The sequence below is a fragment of the Cervus elaphus genome, chromosome 12 (genome assembly GCF_910594005.1).
Source record: "Cervus elaphus chromosome 12, mCerEla1.1, whole genome shotgun sequence".
In the NCBI taxonomy this organism is placed as follows: domain Eukaryota; kingdom Metazoa; phylum Chordata; class Mammalia; order Artiodactyla; family Cervidae; genus Cervus; species Cervus elaphus.
This window is the reverse complement of record NC_057826.1, coordinates 70182937-70199892: the sequence shown is the minus strand read 5'-3', so window position 1 is coordinate 70199892 and position 16956 is coordinate 70182937. Positions and strand designations below refer to the sequence as shown.

Here is a 16956-nt window from a genome sequence, read left to right as displayed (position 1 = left end):
GGCCTTGGCTAACCTAGATTATAGTACCCCATACTTCTCCTTGGCATACATAGTAAGTAAAGTATTGTGTAATTAACTGTTTTATTTTTATGCCTTGCTAGAGCAGGAGTTTGCAAAGTGTATGCTGTGGACCAACAGCATCACCTGGTAACTTGTTAGGAATGCAAATCATCCAGCCCCACTCCAGACCTACTGAGTCAGAAACTCTGTGGGCGGGGCCCAGCATTTCAGGTTTTAACCAGCCCCCAGGGTGATTCTGAAGTCTGAGAGCCAATGGAGAGAGTCTTAACTCCCTGAGGGGCAGGGATCACATCTGCTGTTTTTTTGTTTTGTTTTGTTTTGGTGCTCAGTGTCTGCCTCAGTGCCTTGTGCCACGTAAGACTTAAACACTTGTTGGATGAGCGTAATGCTCAAGAATCTGAGGTGAAGTCTGTACCTGGAGGTAGGGAGCATGTTCATTTAGGTTAAACTCTCTACTACATAAATCCACATGCCTGTGGTAACTTATTCATCATGCTGTTGGCAACGAACAGCTCACTTAGCGCCTTCCATGGCCGTATTAAGGATATTGGTCTTTATCTTAAGAGAAATCAAAAGGTATCCAAAGGATTTAAACAGTGAAATGATAGAGGAAGGAACAGGATACTATAGCTTCAAAGAAGGATGCTGGTTCCAAAAGACAGTAACAATGGTAACAAGTGGAAAAAGAGGACTCGGAGGAGCTTGAAAGCAGGGCTAGGGGCCCTTCTGATGAGCTGGTGGCCAAAGACCTCAGAGAGAAGCCTGAGGAGGTGGAAGGATGAGAGGCTTGAATAAGAGTTTTGTGGTTTTTTTTTTTTTTTTTTTTGCCTCACTGTGCCACATGTGAAACTTACCTGACAAGGGATTGAACCCATGCCCCTGCAGTGGAAGCACAGTCTTAACCACTGGACCACCAGGGAAGTCCTCAATCAGAGGTCTGAGGGAGCTGGGGATCTGGTGGGTGCTTTGGAGCCACAGGAATACTCTGGAAAGGAGGCAAGGAGAGAGGGTGTGTGCTCAGAGGAACAACATGAACAGTCCAGGCAACAGTCTGCTGCAGTCAGCTCAGCCCTGGGTTAAAGGAGACCCATGGCTTGTGATGTTGCCTGGAAGGCAGCTGCCATTTCACATAAAGTTGTTTGGGGCCCATTTAATTTCTAATCATGAGCAATTTCGCGTAACTCAGCATCAAGCAGGACCTTATGTCCTTGTTCTATTAATAGTGCCTGGCTTCTGGCAGAGAAACTTACTGTCCAGATCTAGCACCATTTTTCATCGTCGTAAGTTGCTGGAGAAGGTTGTGTTTTCTTCTCTGTCCTCCATTCATCTACCTGCAAGGGACCTGGTAGTACCCTAGAACCTAGGGCTTAAATCTTCCTCTGGAATCCTAGTCTTGTGTCTGAGTTCCCTCTTTCTACAGCCTGATTTCCTTGATGACAACTATCAGGCACGTGACACCCACCGTCACCTCAAGGGGAAAAGTCCCAGTCCCCCAGGAGTGGCAGTCCTTAGATGTCAATCCACTCCATGGTTCAAGGTCACCAAGAAGGATATAATGTACACAGGCACTGGATAGAAAAACATTTCACTCAAACAGAGATGAGACAGAGCAATATCAGCTTCAAGGGTGGGTGTTGGTTCCCCCACAGCCAGTGGGTCTCACCCTGCAGCTGATTCAGGGTGATGGTCTGCATCATCCCTCTTGTACTGGAGGAGAGGGACCTGGTTCCCTCCTCATCAGTAATGGATATAGTGCTGGGGTCAGCCAAGTGCCATATGACACACAGGCTTACACAGAACAAAAGGAGTACACTTGAGTCTAAAATAGGAAAAGATATTTAAACACAGGTCAATAAACTCAGCACAGGATGTGCTCTTTATTTTCTTAAGGTTTCCAGGGCCAAGGCCCATTTTTATGTAGCAGAGCAGGAACTGAAAACTACATTTCTCAACAACTGTCTCATAGAATCTTGAGATTCTTAGCATTAAAGGAAGTCTTTGGAGTCCTTACATGTGTTTCCCATCCGTGCTATTTACCCATAGTCTACTGTGTAGAATTTGGTTTGTCAGATGTCAGGATGCTCCTTTAGCTGTCCCAACTCCTATGCCATGTCCAAGTGAACCCACCTCATATTTCCTCATTTTTTATGGCCAGTAGTACTTCTTTGTATATGTGTACACCATTTCTTCTTGGTCTGTTCATGCACTGATAGACACTTGGGTTATTTCCATGTCTTGGTTACCAGCCATTCTCGGGTCTGATTCAAACAGCTACTAAGCCAAAACTTTGACATGCAAGAGAATGAGTATGTAAACAGACAACAGTAAAGTTAGACAGTATATATGACCATAAAATTCTGACCCAGGTCTACAGCAACCAATCCAGGAGGCCAAACCTCAACCCCTGGAGCAATGAGCCTAGAATGGTAAGAACTTGGACAATGACTACCAGGTTTCCTATGTTTAATCCCTGCTTCCAATGCAGGACCAGTCAGAGAAAGTCAAATATGCTCCCCAAACCAGTCATGTGAGATGCCCTGCTTCTAGTTAGCCTACCTCCAGCTTCCTCAGGTCAACAGTCTTCAATCAGGGCATACCTCAGGCCTTCTCCTTTCTGTACTATGAAACTTTTCCACTCCCTATCTACTTTTGAGTCTCTGCTAAACACCAGTGGAGGTGGTGAGTCCCTTACTATAGACAGCTCTGAAAAAATAGCCACCGATCTCATTCAGAAGTTCTTTATATATTTTCACACATCCATGGACAGTAAATTAACTTGGAATTATCTCCTAGGTATCATGGACTTGATGAAATAAAACTCATGATTAGGACATGTTGAAAATAACCTGAGGGGAATAGAATTGCATTTTTATGATTTTCTCAGTTTTATTGAGTTATAATTGATGTAAATATTTAATTAGTTTAAGGCATAGCATAGTTATTTAATATTGTGAAATAATATTCAAGTTTCTTTACATCCATCACCTCACATAGTTACAACTTTTTTTCTTGTGATGACAACTTTTAAGATCTGTTCTCTTAGCAATGTTCAAATGTATAATAGAGTATTGTTAAATATACCTGTATACAATAGTATAGTTAAATATTGTATATTTTTAAGTAATTTACATGCTGTACATTATATCAACAGAACTTAATTATCATATAACTGGAAATTTATATCTTTTGACTGCCTTCCCCTATTTCACTAACCCCCTGCCCCTTATCTCTGGTAATGACTGATCTGTTTTCTGCTTCTGTGAATTCATTTTCTCTTGGTCTTCATGTATAAATGATATCATGCATCATTTGTCTTTATCTGATTTATTTCACTTAGCATAATACCTTCAAGGTACACCCATGTTGTTGCAAATGGCAGGATTTCCTTATTTTTTTGTGGCTGAATAGCACTCCATATATGTATACACCACATCCTCTCGGTCCGTTCATCCATTTCCAGGTCTTGGTTATTGTAAATAATGCTGCCATGAACATGGGGGTGCAGATATTTCTTCAAGATAGTGATTGTGATTTTGTTTCCTTCATATGTATACCCAGAAGTGGAATTGATGGGTCATATAGTCATTCTATTTTTAATTTTTTGAGGAAACTCCATAATGTTTTCCACAGCAGCTATACAAATTTACATTCCCACCAATGGTACACAAGGATTCCCTTTCCTCCATGTCTTTGCCAAAACTATTTCTTATCTTTCTGACAACAGTTATCTTATCAGATGTGAGATGATATCTCATTGTAGTTTTGATTTGCATTTCCTTGATGATTAGTGGTGTTGAGTACCTTTACATATCTGTTGGCCATTTGTATGTCTTCTTTGGAAAATGTCTATTCAGTTCCTCTGATCATTTTTAAATCAGATTTTTGTTTTGCTATTACATTGTATAGAAATGCATCTTTAAACTGTATTTAAATTACATGGAAATCTTAAAGTATATAGTTATGGATAGCCATAAACAGGATACTTGGCTGGGCAAAAAAGAAGAGACAGATATGCTGTTTCTACAGGATATGCTACAGACCATCAAGCCAGAATAAAGATAAAGGTAATGTTTTCATGAAACAGACTATAAAACTGGCAAAAGAGAAAATTCTAGTAAAAGATGTGACTATGAAATGTTTGCTAAAAATCTAATTCTTTCCAAAACAAAGAATCAGATGCATTTCTGACTTGCTTTAATATTTCAGGAATAAAACAAAACCACAGACCCAAAAGATTATGTGGAAGTAGAGGAAGAATCAAAGATAGCAATCTAACCAGAAAGTTTTGAAAATATCAGAGGAACGGAATGAATTTAATTGAATGAACTGGAGAATGCACAGCTCTACAAGCAACAGACTAGGAAAGACAGTTGGACCTTGCAGAGTTTTTTTAAAGTGTTATAACAGTTGGATTATGGTTGGAAATTTATTATCCTTTTTTTAATTCTATTCAGCCTTACAGCTAAAAGTCCCCACATTTACCTATAAAGCAATGAGTTCTGAAGTTATGTTATTTTAGCATATGGTCTTATTTCTGATATACAAATATTGGTAGATACTTTAGGCAGTTCGCACTAAAATTGAAATAAGAAAAGCTACCACCTACATTCTACTACAGTTATATTTTCCACTTAGAGTTAGTGTTTTCATATTGCCCATACTTCATTTTAATTAACTTTTATTTTCTATTGTCCTATTATTACTTTACTGAATCAACTTATGAAGTTTGTATTAAAACAATATTGCTCATGATTTCAACAGCTCAGTAGTCAGTCCTTCCTAGCTAGAGTGAAAGGAATGAATCTCGAGACAAGGGGCCAAGTTTTAGGGCTTCCAAATGCACTTCTTAGCTTGCATGCATTCCAGAATTTTCAACTATATCTACATTTGAATGTAACAGCCAATAGCATGAAGAGAAAATATTGAGAAAGAGCATCTCAGATCATATCTGCATCAAGCAAAGTATTAGCATTGCAGACTGATTATTTTTCATTGAAAGATTGAAATTATTCTTTTTTTGACAGGTAAATATGTCACTAAATAAATATTTACAATAATTGAATAAGCACTTGCCAGACACTGTGCTTGCTACTATCAAACAGGCCAAAAGGTGGAAGATTTATTCTCCAAGTTTCTTAAGTTTTATAATGTATTTCCTTATTTCTACCTATCAATGTTTCTCCTGGTGGCATCCAATCTATATATCTTAGAACACCATAAAAATGGTTACACATTTGTTCATTTAACCTAACTTCTTTGACGAAATGTTGGCCAAACCAATTTTCTTTTAATTAAAATAAATATTTCTCAAATGTGGTATTTTGGGAGGCTTGGGTTTTCTGAAAAGTATGTTCAAAGTGTCCCCAGAAAGCACAACCTGATGAACAGAAAATGTTGATTCTGTGAAGTTCTGTGAAGTACTAAACCAGATGGTTTAGTAGGTATGAGCATCTGTGTGGTGAGGAAATGTATGTTCGGATGCTACCCCTTCCACCAAAATTCTCAGTTCTCCATGCGTGCGCGCAATACAGTCAACCTCCCATGACTAGGAGGTTATTGACTGTAAGCGTGCCATCAGTTCAACAACAGACGTTTGGGAAAAAGGAAGTCACTCTATAAAAGGTATGTGAAGTCGCTCAGTCGTGTCCGACTCTTTGCAACCCCATGGACTGTAGCCCACCAGGCTCCTCCATTCATGGGGTTTTCCAAGCAAGAGTACTGGAGTGGGTTGCCATTTCCTTCTCCAGAGGATTTTCCCGACCCAGGGATCGAACCTGGGTCTCCTGCATTGTAGGCAGACGCTTTAACGACTGAGCCACCAGGGAAGTCCCTAAAAAAGGTATACATGATTATAAATGTTAAAGTAGAGAGAAAGGTACATCTTAGAATCTAGGTAATATATAATGTTCTTTTTTTTAAGATTTTTTTTTTATGTGGACCATTTTCATACTCTATTGGATTTCTTACAATATTGCTTCTCTTTTATATTTTGGTATTTTTGGCCATGAGATGTGTGGGATTTGAGCCCCCTGACCAGGAATCAAGGCTGCATCCCCTGCTGGAAGACAGTCTCAACCACTAGACTGCCAGGTAAGTCCCTTAATGTTTTTATAAGGACATACATATATAATGTGCATTTTTTCTCACAAGCATGTATTTTCAATAGATAAAAACATCTCTCTCAAACACACACACCATCATCATTACCTATGTGGGAAAACCTCCAACATCACAGTAAATCTATGCCAACCTCACGCGCTGATTAACACATGCCATCAGCAGAAACACTCTTCTCACATAAGTGAGGCAGTTTTCACAGGTCGGGTGCCATTCTCTCCTCTTTAGGTATTACAGTGAAAATGAGAATTTCAGTGTGATGATATCATGCTTAGTTTAAATTTACTGCAGTCAGGAAATTCCCAAATTAGATGAATAACTTCTAAACATCACATGTGAACACGGCTACGTATAAATAGCACTGGTGATCCCAAGATTGATTTTCATTATGTTCCGAGGCATTTAAATCATATCACAAAGGGAAATGGATTATTTTTTATGTTGATTTATATAATTCTAATTATTTAGGACCAATCACTCTATAAAAGTCAATAAAGAGGTTAGATGTGACATTTGTGGGGGAGGTTAAACATGGCTCCTAACCACAGGAGAAAAATATAAGGTAAATGAGAAAAGATAAACAGGAATAGAAGATGACATAGCCATCTGTCAGCTCCCAAAGGACCTCTTGGCTTTCATGATGGTGTTTTCTGTTTCGTTTTTCAATGCTTTACCCAGCAGCATGCTGCTTGGTGAGCAACGTTCAGGTATAGGACTGAGAGAGATGCTACTGAAAACAGGTAACTGCCTCGAGGTATTCCTGACATAATTGCTTGTCCACTAGCAGATTTTGAACAATGGTTTTAAAGCACATGTTTTAATCCAAGATAAGAATCTCAAAGCTACTAAAGAGAAGATAGACTTCTCTACATATGTGTATGACTACATGTGTATATTTACACACACAGAGAGAAATGTGTATGTATTTATACATTTCAAAGGCAAGGCAAAATATACTGTGAAGTTATTACAAAATGTAGAGGCTTCTGGTTTCAGCAGATAGTGGACCAGGATAATCTTTAGCCTAGGACAAACAATTAGAAATGCTGAGTAAAAATATATTTTTTATAAGTGTGTAGAAGTCTGTATAAAAAGAAACTCTCCAGATACTAGAAAGGAAGAGGGATTTGAGACCCTGAGAGGTTAGAATATGTTCTGATGAAAGGGCTATCCTACAAAGTGCTATCCATTATAAAAACCTAAGGGCTTAGGTAATTTTTTTTCTTTTAGATTGACTTAAAATTCTATAAATTTTACCTTAGAATTGCAAACCTGTGGTGCACATATTTAAGTGTGTAGCTTGATGAATTTAAAATATGTATACACCCGTGTGACCAACACCCCTAGTCTAGATGCAGAACACCTCCATCACCCCAGAAAGTTTTCTCAGGCCCCCTTCCAGTCAATCTCTATATTCACAAGCAATTATTGTTCTGATTCCTCTCACCGTAGATTCCAGTGACCATGTTTTTGAATTTTATATAAATTGAATAATTTATATATTCTTTTATGTAAGTCTTCTTTCAGCAATGGGATAGGAAGATCTAGCTATCTACAAATAACTGTGCCCCAAAAGGTCATTTATCTCTGACAAAAAAATAATGATGATGACAAAGGGGATTTTTTGAGGATTTCAGCCCACACTCTAGTGTATTGTAAAGACAATACAGAGGATTCTGATATCAATATCATTAAGAAGCTGCTGGTAACCCTTAACCAGTGTGGATGGGGAATGTTGTCTGTTTGGTCCCATCTTTAAGGTGCAAATTATTTATGTCACACAGGTATGGATCTGTGTGTAGAGTCTGACTTTTTCTTCAAGGATCATAGTTTCCAATTTGGTCTTCACAGGATGCACTTATTTATAGACTGTCTTCCAGCACTGAGTCATTATTATTTTCTTAAGCTGAGTAGTTCTGCAGCTTCACATTTCTAACATGGGTTTGTGCGCATATGTGCATGCTCAGTCGTGCTTGACCCTACGACCCCATGAACTAGAGCCCACTAGACTCCTCTGCCCATGGGATTTTCCAGGGAAGAATACTGGAGTGGGTTGCCATTTCCTTCTCCAGGGGATCTTCCTGACCTAGGGATCGAACCCACATCTCCTGCATTGGCTGGCAGATTCTTTACCACTGAGCCACCTGGAAAGCCCACGACATAGGCATGATGGGTCTTCAATTTCTCTGGAGCTGGGGACAAGGCAGGTTTCACCTGTTTTCCTGGGACAAAGATATGAGAAGGCCTTTATATCTAGTTTCCTCATAAAAGTCTCTTTCTGTTTGAAGAAACTTTTGTGTAACACCTTGATGCTTCCTCCAGTCAGTAATCGATATCACAGAACTTCTATTTAATTTACTTCTAAAATTGAATGGATTACATACACTGCAAGCAGTCTGGGGTAGTGAGGGGCTGTGAAAAGGACCCTTGACTGGTTTCCTCTCACTCTTTGTAAAGTGGTGGTGATGATAGTGGTTGAGAAATATTATGACATTTCTTTGGCTCTCCAGGTATGGGAATGAGTGATTTATTTTTTTTACTACCTGGGGAGAAGCTAAGACACCCAGACGTAAATTCCACCACTTCAAGATTTTGTAAGTACATCACTACATGTCACTGAGTGAGCATTTAGAGCTTTCTAGGTAATGATTTAGGGGTTTCCCAGGTGGTGCTAGTGGTAAACGACCTACCTGCCAATGCAAGAGATGTTAAGAGACTCGGGTTGGATCCCTGGGTTGGGTAAATCCCCTGGAGGAAGGCATGGCAACCCACTCCAGTACTCTTGGCTGGAGAATCCCATGGACAGAGGAGCCTGTTAGGCTACGGTCCATAGCGTGCAAAGAGTCGGACACGACTGAGCGAGTGAGCAGAGCACACACCGCAGGTAACGGTGCTGAGCCTGAGCGACTATAAAGCTGAAGCATGGCCAGCATCCTTCAGAAGCTCTAAATACACAGGCACATGAGCAGAAAACTGTTCCTGTTGAGTTGTTAAATGGGGCTGTGCTACCCTCTCAGGCTTGAAAAAAAATTCAGGCGACCACATCCTCGCAAAGTTCTGGCCACATGCTGAACAGGTGACCTTAGCTGATGCATTTTTCTCCCAGCTCCTCTCCTGATGCGAACATCTCTCATAGTATGTGGACCACTTTCCCCTCAGTGGTCAAATGTGCGAAGATTTAGTTTGTCTGTGATGGCAAAGGTCTTCTTTGTTCAAAGCTCCAGGCAGGGTTTAGCCAGAGCAGCTTGGGCTGGAATGGCCCTGAGGTCTGCTCAGAGCACGGCTGCTGGGATTAGGTGTGCCCTTTGGGTTGCTTCCATCTAAATGCTGTTGGACAGCTTCTCTATCACAGCGAAGGAAGGAGGAAGAAAACATTTTGAAGGGCCAAGGTGGGAGTGGGAGGGAAAGGAGGCGAGCGATGCTCTGTGCCCCATGCAGGAATGCAGGAGAGGACGCTCCAGTGGACATGAAAATGAGCCAGTGAGGACAGAGACTGGAATGGGTCTGGGGAGTGTAGCGAGGTGTTAAAGATCTCTGCCACTGGGAGGTCACAGCACATGTTGATGAGGAGGAGCAGAAAGCGACCCAGGGAAGAGCCTGGGCTGTGAGCCAGAACAGAAGAGAAGGCCTTAGGCTGCCGTTCCCCAGCACGCGCCACCTGGGCAAGACACGGCTTCTGCACCGATGCCCAGGGCGCCGCCCCGCCTCTGCCCTTGGCTGGGCAGTAGCAGCTGAATGGTGAGTCAGCACCCGGCAGTCATGCATCCTTTTTTGAAGCCAAGTCTCTAGTCATTTCTGAAAAAAGAAAAATGATTGAGGAGGAGCTGATTTTTTCCCTTCAGAACGGATGTGAGTGAACCCATTATGTGTTTTACTAATAAAAGCAGTCCCATCTTCAGAGCAGTGTGATGTTGGAGAATGAATGCTCCTTGAACACATTCTGTCCATCAGCGATGCTGCTGCCCATGGTGCCAGGGGAAATGTCGTGTGTGACCAGCAGCGACCCGTGGGGCTCTGTCTGCAGATCACCACCACCAGAGATTCACTCCAGAAAGCCAAGTAGCACTTACACTCATCTGAGAGGCCAGAGTGAGTCTTCTCGGCTTCTCTGGTAGCTCAGCTGGCTAAGCATCTGTCTGCAATATAGAAGACCCTAGTTTGATTTCTGGGTCAGGATGATCCCCTGGAGAAGGGGTATACTACCCACTCCAGTATTCTTGGGCTTTCCTGGTGGCTCAGATGGCAAAGAATCTGCCTGCAATGTGCGAGACCTGGATTCGATCCTTGGGTTGGGAAGATCCCCTGGAGAAAAGAATGGCTCCCTCTCCAGTATTCTTGCCTGGAGAATCCCCATGGACAGAGGAGTCTGGTGGGCTATAGTCCATGGGGTCGCAAAGAGTCAGACACGACTAGTGTCTAAGCAGAAGCACAGCCCAGCACAGCGAGTCTGCTCGCCTACTACACTTATTTCAGGAGCAGACGAAAATGGACTCTGCACCCGCTTTGTCTCAGTCAGCCCCTCTCCACACTCCACCCTGTTTCCTGGTGGCAAGATCACACACCTGCCACTCTCTCCCGCTTCCCAAAGCCTGGGTTCACCCTTCTGGGTAGCACCTCCACGCCTGAACCAGTCACAGGTACAGACCTGTACTCAAATTGTTGTATTGTGGTTCAGTCGCTCAGTCGTGTCTGACTCTTTACGACCCCGTGGACTGCAGCATGCCAGGCTGCACTCAAATATTCTAGTTCAAATCCTGGCTCTTCCACCACTGGCTGTGTAAACCTTGTATGGGAATCTTAATTTTGTTAGGCTTCAATGTCCTCATGTATAAAACAGGAAACCTATTACCCTAGGGTCGTTGTGAGAATCAAATGTAACCATCTGCGTAAAACACATACCACAGTATCTGAAGTATAAATGCTTAATTAACACCATCAACATCATCACTGTCATTGTCTCAGGTCTTTCCCCAACTCAGATTATGCCTACTCTGTGTCAGGGCCAGACAACAGCAGCAGCATCTCATATGCCACCCTCTGACACTGTTCTGCTAAACCAAGGTATCACAGAGAAGGATTTGGAAGCTGTCAGGGCTAAGAAGGAATCTTCTTGACCAGATCTTTGCAAATGTTTAAAACCATGCAAAGCAGGTTTGGATGTATTAATACATGTTTGTCATACTATTGGTCTGTCTGATGGAAGGATGCTGCTACACAGTAAGAGTGCTCTAAACATTTTTAGCCAAACAAATGATTCCTGGAAATTTTCTGTCTAGCAAACCAAGGCACATATTCCTTCGATATATTAGGAGGCTTCTAACCTGCTTGAAATAGGAAGGCCACTCTGGAATCCAGTCTAATGTGGGAGAGAAGATCCATAAGCTAGTAACTGTAGCATCATGTGGTAAACCCACCATTCAGGCGCGTCAGCGGTCCCCAACATTTTTGGCACCAGGACTGGTTTTGTGGTAGACGGTTTTTCCATGGACCAGAGAGTGTGAGTGGCAATGGTTTGGAGATGATTCCAATATACACATTCACTGTGCACTTTATTTCTATTAGTATCACATGGTGATATATAATGAAATAATTATACAACTCACCATAATGCAGAATCAGTGGGAACCCTAAGCTTATTTTCCTGGTTCAGATTCTTGCTCCACCACTTACTGGCTGTGAAAACCTTGAATGGGTTTCATAATTTCTTGAATGGGTTGCTTGTTTTCCTGCACCTGGACAGTCCCATCTGAATGGGATGGGAGACAGTGACACCCAAAGTGTGGGGAGCAGCCGTAAACACAGATGAAGCTTCACTCGTTTGCCCACTGTTCACCTCCTGGGGGTGCATCCCAGTTCTAATAGGCCATGGACTAGTAGATAATCATCATGGTGATGACAGCTACCATTTACTGAGTTTCTGCTGTGTCTGGCATTATATTATTCAATACTGTGTCTCAAAATACTTGATCCTTATAACAACTCTTCAAGGAAGGTATTACTACCCCAATTACGCAAATGAGAAAACCAAAGCCATGTGATTCAGGGTTACCCAGTGAGCAAGCAGCAGAGCTCCTTTGGAGAGCTCTAATTTAGGTCCACTTGGCTCCAAAATGCACCCCTCATCTGTCTTAAACCCTTGGGCCACGTCCTGGGTCAGGACCTTCCACTACTGTTCTCCCTACCTGCAATATTCTTCCTCTAGATATCAAATGTCTCTCTGCCTCACCTCCTTCCAGTGTTTGCTCAGCGGGGCTTTTCCTCACCATCATGAATGACTAGGAGACAGGGAGAGAATGAATGTCACAAAACAGGGGCGAGAGTGTGGAAGCTCATAAGTTATTTGCATGTGAGTCTGAGAGACCAACGAGAGGTGAGCCACGAAGATAGCTGATGAATACCCCTGAAGTGGGGCAGACTGTTGCCCAGAGGCCTGGCCCTGGGCGGCATTTGGAAACAGATGAACTGCTCTCTAATGCCAGGTACCAAAGGCCCTCAGGTGCCCTGTACTGTGGTTAGTAACTCAGTCATGGACTCTGCGACCCCATGGACTGCAGCCCGCCAGGCTCCTCCATCCATGGGGATTCTCTAGGCAAGAATCCTGAGGTGGGTTGCCACACTCTCCTCCAGCCTCAGGTGCCCTACATATTTTTGAATCTTCTCTCAGGAAATCTCCTAATAAACGCACTGAGTCCTGAAACACTAATATGTGCAATGCGTTAGCCAACCCAAGTACTTTTTGTCTTAATATGGGAACAAGGTCCTAAGCCATAAAACTCTCTAATGGTGGATTTTTCATGTGTCAAATGACAAATCTGGTGAGTGACACACTTCCTTACTCCTCCCACCTCCAATACTTCACAGGCGGCTTTCTGAGCTTCTTGTGAGGTGACCAAAGCAATTTTTGAACGGCATTCAGCAAAGGATGGACAGAAAAATTCTTTGTGACTAAGTCCCCATTACTCAGAAAATATAAGTGGATCAAATGTCCCATCCCCCTCACCCTCTGAGCATGTTGGTAATCACGACGTTACTGTATAATGTGAAAATTTCCAAATAGAACTAAACTCAGGTCTATAAATATACATGATTAAGGTTTCAAATATAGCACTGCTTTATTTTCATGGGGGCTATTTCTGTGTGGTGATTGCCTGGCTGATTTGCAATTTCAGAATACAAATGGCTTTTCTCTATAACTAATGGGAGACTTGGCAGGGTGCTGCACACCCAGGCCCTTTCTGAGAAAAAGTCTGTTAAACAGTGCTAAGTGCTCTTCTTCGGAATTACATAAGCAGAGCTGACAAAACTACAGATCCTGCTAAGATGAAACAGTGTCTGTTTGGTTTCTCTTCTGGTCTTGGAGGAATACTGACTCTTCTTGTAATAAACAATGAAATGATCAAGAGTGTATTCCTATGATAATTTTTGAAATCTTTATTTATTTATGTTTCTTTTTGGCTGGGCTGGGTCTCCGTTGCTGTGTGGGCTTCTTCTTGTAGTGGCTTCTCTTGTTGCAGAGCACAGGCTCTAGGTGTGCGGGCTTCAGTAGCTGTAGCTTGCAGGCTCTGGAGCACAGGCTCAGGAGTTGTGGTGCCCAGGCCCAGCTGCTTTGTGGCGTGTGGGATCTTCCTGGACTTGGGAATAGACCCATGTCCCCTGCATTGGCAGGCGGATTCTTTACCACTGAGCTACCAGGGAAGCCCCTCCCTATGATACTTTAAATGCACTATGGTACAACCTAGGAATAATGGCAATGGAGAGTTCTCTGACACTTGATTCACAAGAAACTAAAAAATGCTTAAATACAAATGATGTAAATAAATTCATAACCATGGTGACTGAACCAAAGACGACCTGCCTGAAGCAAATTCTGTGGCTGTCATAAGCAAAACATTATCATCTCCAGTTAATAAGAAAAGTAGATTTGTGATGCATCATGATTGCAACATCATAAAGCAACATTTCCAATGTCATCGCAGACCCTATAACCCACCTATGGGCCAGGCTTCTGTAGGTAAATATAATGAAATGGTTATATTTTGAAGCAGTGTAAAGAAAGATAGACTTTGGAGTCAAAGTTCAAATCCTAGTTCTCTCAATTATACATTTGATCACTTTGGCCAAATAAGGCTTAGAGTTTTCTCATCTGTACAGTAGGGATTTTAAAGTAATACCTAAGTCTCAGGGTCACTGAGACGATTAAATGAGAGAAGGCAAGTAAAAGCACAGTATTTGACAAATAGTGTAGTCAGTAAACATCTTTTGTCTCTCATTGATTCTGAGCTTCCTTCTCCTGACTCCATAGTCCTTTCTGGAGGACCTTAGGACATTCTTTCCTGCCAGCCACTTTTAGGGATACAGTTAGGCCAGGTACAGCATTAGAATCCAAACCTTGTGTGAAGGAAACACTTCTAGAGGAGCTACTCCTTAAAATAGGGGTTTAAAAAGAGTGGAGAAAGAAAGCTAGGGCCAAAAATTTAAACCCATACAAGACACAGAGTTAGTATGAGGCTAATGAAAGTTAAATTTCAAGACTCCTCTTGTGTATGACCTCTTCTAAAACCTTATACTTTATTTTGTGATCATAATTTTGAATCCTTTTTCTTAAACATGGCTCTTAAATTGTATACACCTTGGGCCACTGAAACCTAGAACTGCCTGTGGCTAATGAATATGCTCTGAGCCCATCTGATAGCAGGGGTGACCTGAAGCTGATGATCACAGGGCTAGTCTGTGATGCATGCCTTTCTTTCATCTTTTCCTAGTGAGTCCCAGGATTGGTTAGAGATCAGGGTTAAGGCTTGCTCCTTGGAAGAAAAGCTATGACAAACCTAGACAGCGTATTAGAAAGCAAAGACATTATCTTTGCCAACAAAGGTCAGTATAGTCAAAGCTATGGTTTTGTCAGTAGTCATGTATGGATGTGAGAGCTGGACCATAAAGAAGGTTGAGCGCCAAAGAACTGAGGCCTTTGAACTGTGGTATTGGAGAAGACTTGAGAGTCCCTTGGACTTCAAGAAGTTCAAACCAGTCAATCCTTAAGGAAATCAGTCCTGAATATTCATTGGAAGGACTGATGCTGAAGCTCCAATAGTTCAGCCCTCTGATGTGAAAAGCTGATTCATTAGAAAAGACCCTGATCCTGGGAAAGATTGAAGCAGGAGGAGAAAGGGGTGACAGAGGATGAGATGGTTGGATGGCATCAGTGACTTGATGGACATGAGTTTGATCAAGCTCCAGGAGATGGTGATGGGCAGGGAAGCCTGGTATGCTACAGTCCATGAGGTTGCAAAGAGTTGGACACAACTGAGCAACTGAAAAACAGGGTTAAAACTACACCTGCAGGTAGGGTCAAGATATTCCTTAATGAAAAGAAGAGCCAGCTGGTCATTTCAGGAAGGAGGCCTAGTCTGATTAAGCTGAGAATTAATGGTAATTCTGCAGAGACTTAAGAGTCCAGTAAGGGAAATGAGACATTATAAAATAGGTACGCTAAGGCATTTAATCAGTGTTGTTCAAAGGCGGTCCCGTCCAGCTCTGATGGGATGGGCTGACCAACACTCATCAAGAACAACTGAAAAAGCTAGAAAAAAATAGAGGGGAAAAAAATGCTTGAGGCACTATAAACCTGCTGTCATAGCCAAGACTTGAAGGAAAGGTACTTACTGAGGTGATTACCAAGTTTCTGCACACTGCTCTATGCCTACAGGCATGCACTGAATGGGTATTCTCTCCAAATTCTTAGGTTAAAATCCTAACTTGCATTGTGATGGTTATTTGGATGTGTGGCCTTTGGAAAATAACTGAATTATGAGGGTGGATCCTTTATGGATGAGATTTTTGTTGTTGTTTAATCGCTCAGTCATGTCTGACTCTTGCGACCCCATGGGTTGTAGCTCACCAGGCTCCTCTGTCCATGGGATTTTCCAGGCAAGAAGACTGGAGTGGGTTGCCATTTCCTTTTCTAGGGGATCTTCCCAACCCAGGGATCAAACTTGTGTTTCCTGCAGTGGCAGGCGGATTCTTGATCACTGAGCTACCTGGAAAACCAACGGATGGGATTACTGCCCTTTTAAAGGGGACTCCGGAGAATATTCTTACCCTCTTTCCAATGTGTGAGGTCAGAGAAAAAGATAGTCCTTTTACAAACCAGGAAGCAGGCTCTCACCGACCTGAATCTGCTAGCACCTTTATCTTAGACTCCTCAGACTCAAGAACTGAGAAATGTTTGTTGCTTATGCCACCCAGTTTATGGTATTTTTGTTAAAGCAACCCAAATGGAAAAAGACAGGGCATTTGGCAATTCTCAGTGTAGGGCAGATGGCTGAGAAGTTAGCAGTAAGTAATGTGATGGGGGTGGGAAGATAAAAAGTGAAGTTTGAAGCTGCCCAGGTAATTAGGACATGCAGAATCAAGATCCCAGAGAATAGGGGTGCAAAAGTGTGACCCCAACATCAGCATGAGTTTTCTTCAAGTTATTTACTGATTAAGGTGTGTAGGCAAGAGGCTTAGAGCCAAATAGAAAGCGGGTGGAAAAGCAAAGCTGAATTTTTTGACCATTTCATAATGCTATGGAGACCAATACTGAATTCAGAACCCACCCAAAAGGACTGGTTCCCCAGGAAATCTCAGACTCTCAGCTGGAATCTCTACATGGCTATATCCTAGGAATGAGAGTGAGTCAGAGCTGACTTTTCCAAAGATGGCACTCCAGTCTGGGAGAGGTGTGGCCCTTCTGGATGGAGGTGATCTGCCTCCAGGCTGCCTGTGAGAGGAGAGGGGGAACCCTCCCCGCAGGCAAAAGCATCATCCAAGGCCTGT

General features: G+C 42.3%; 1 non-coding gene across 1 annotated transcript; it reads right to left on the bottom strand.

Annotated features, from left to right (window-relative positions):
- Positions 1-5774: 5774 nt before the first annotated feature.
- TRNAC-ACA lies at positions 5775-5846 on the bottom strand. Its single transcript has one exon. It is a non-coding gene; the product is annotated as a tRNA-Cys (tRNA).
- Between the last annotated feature and the right edge of the window lie 11110 nt (positions 5847-16956).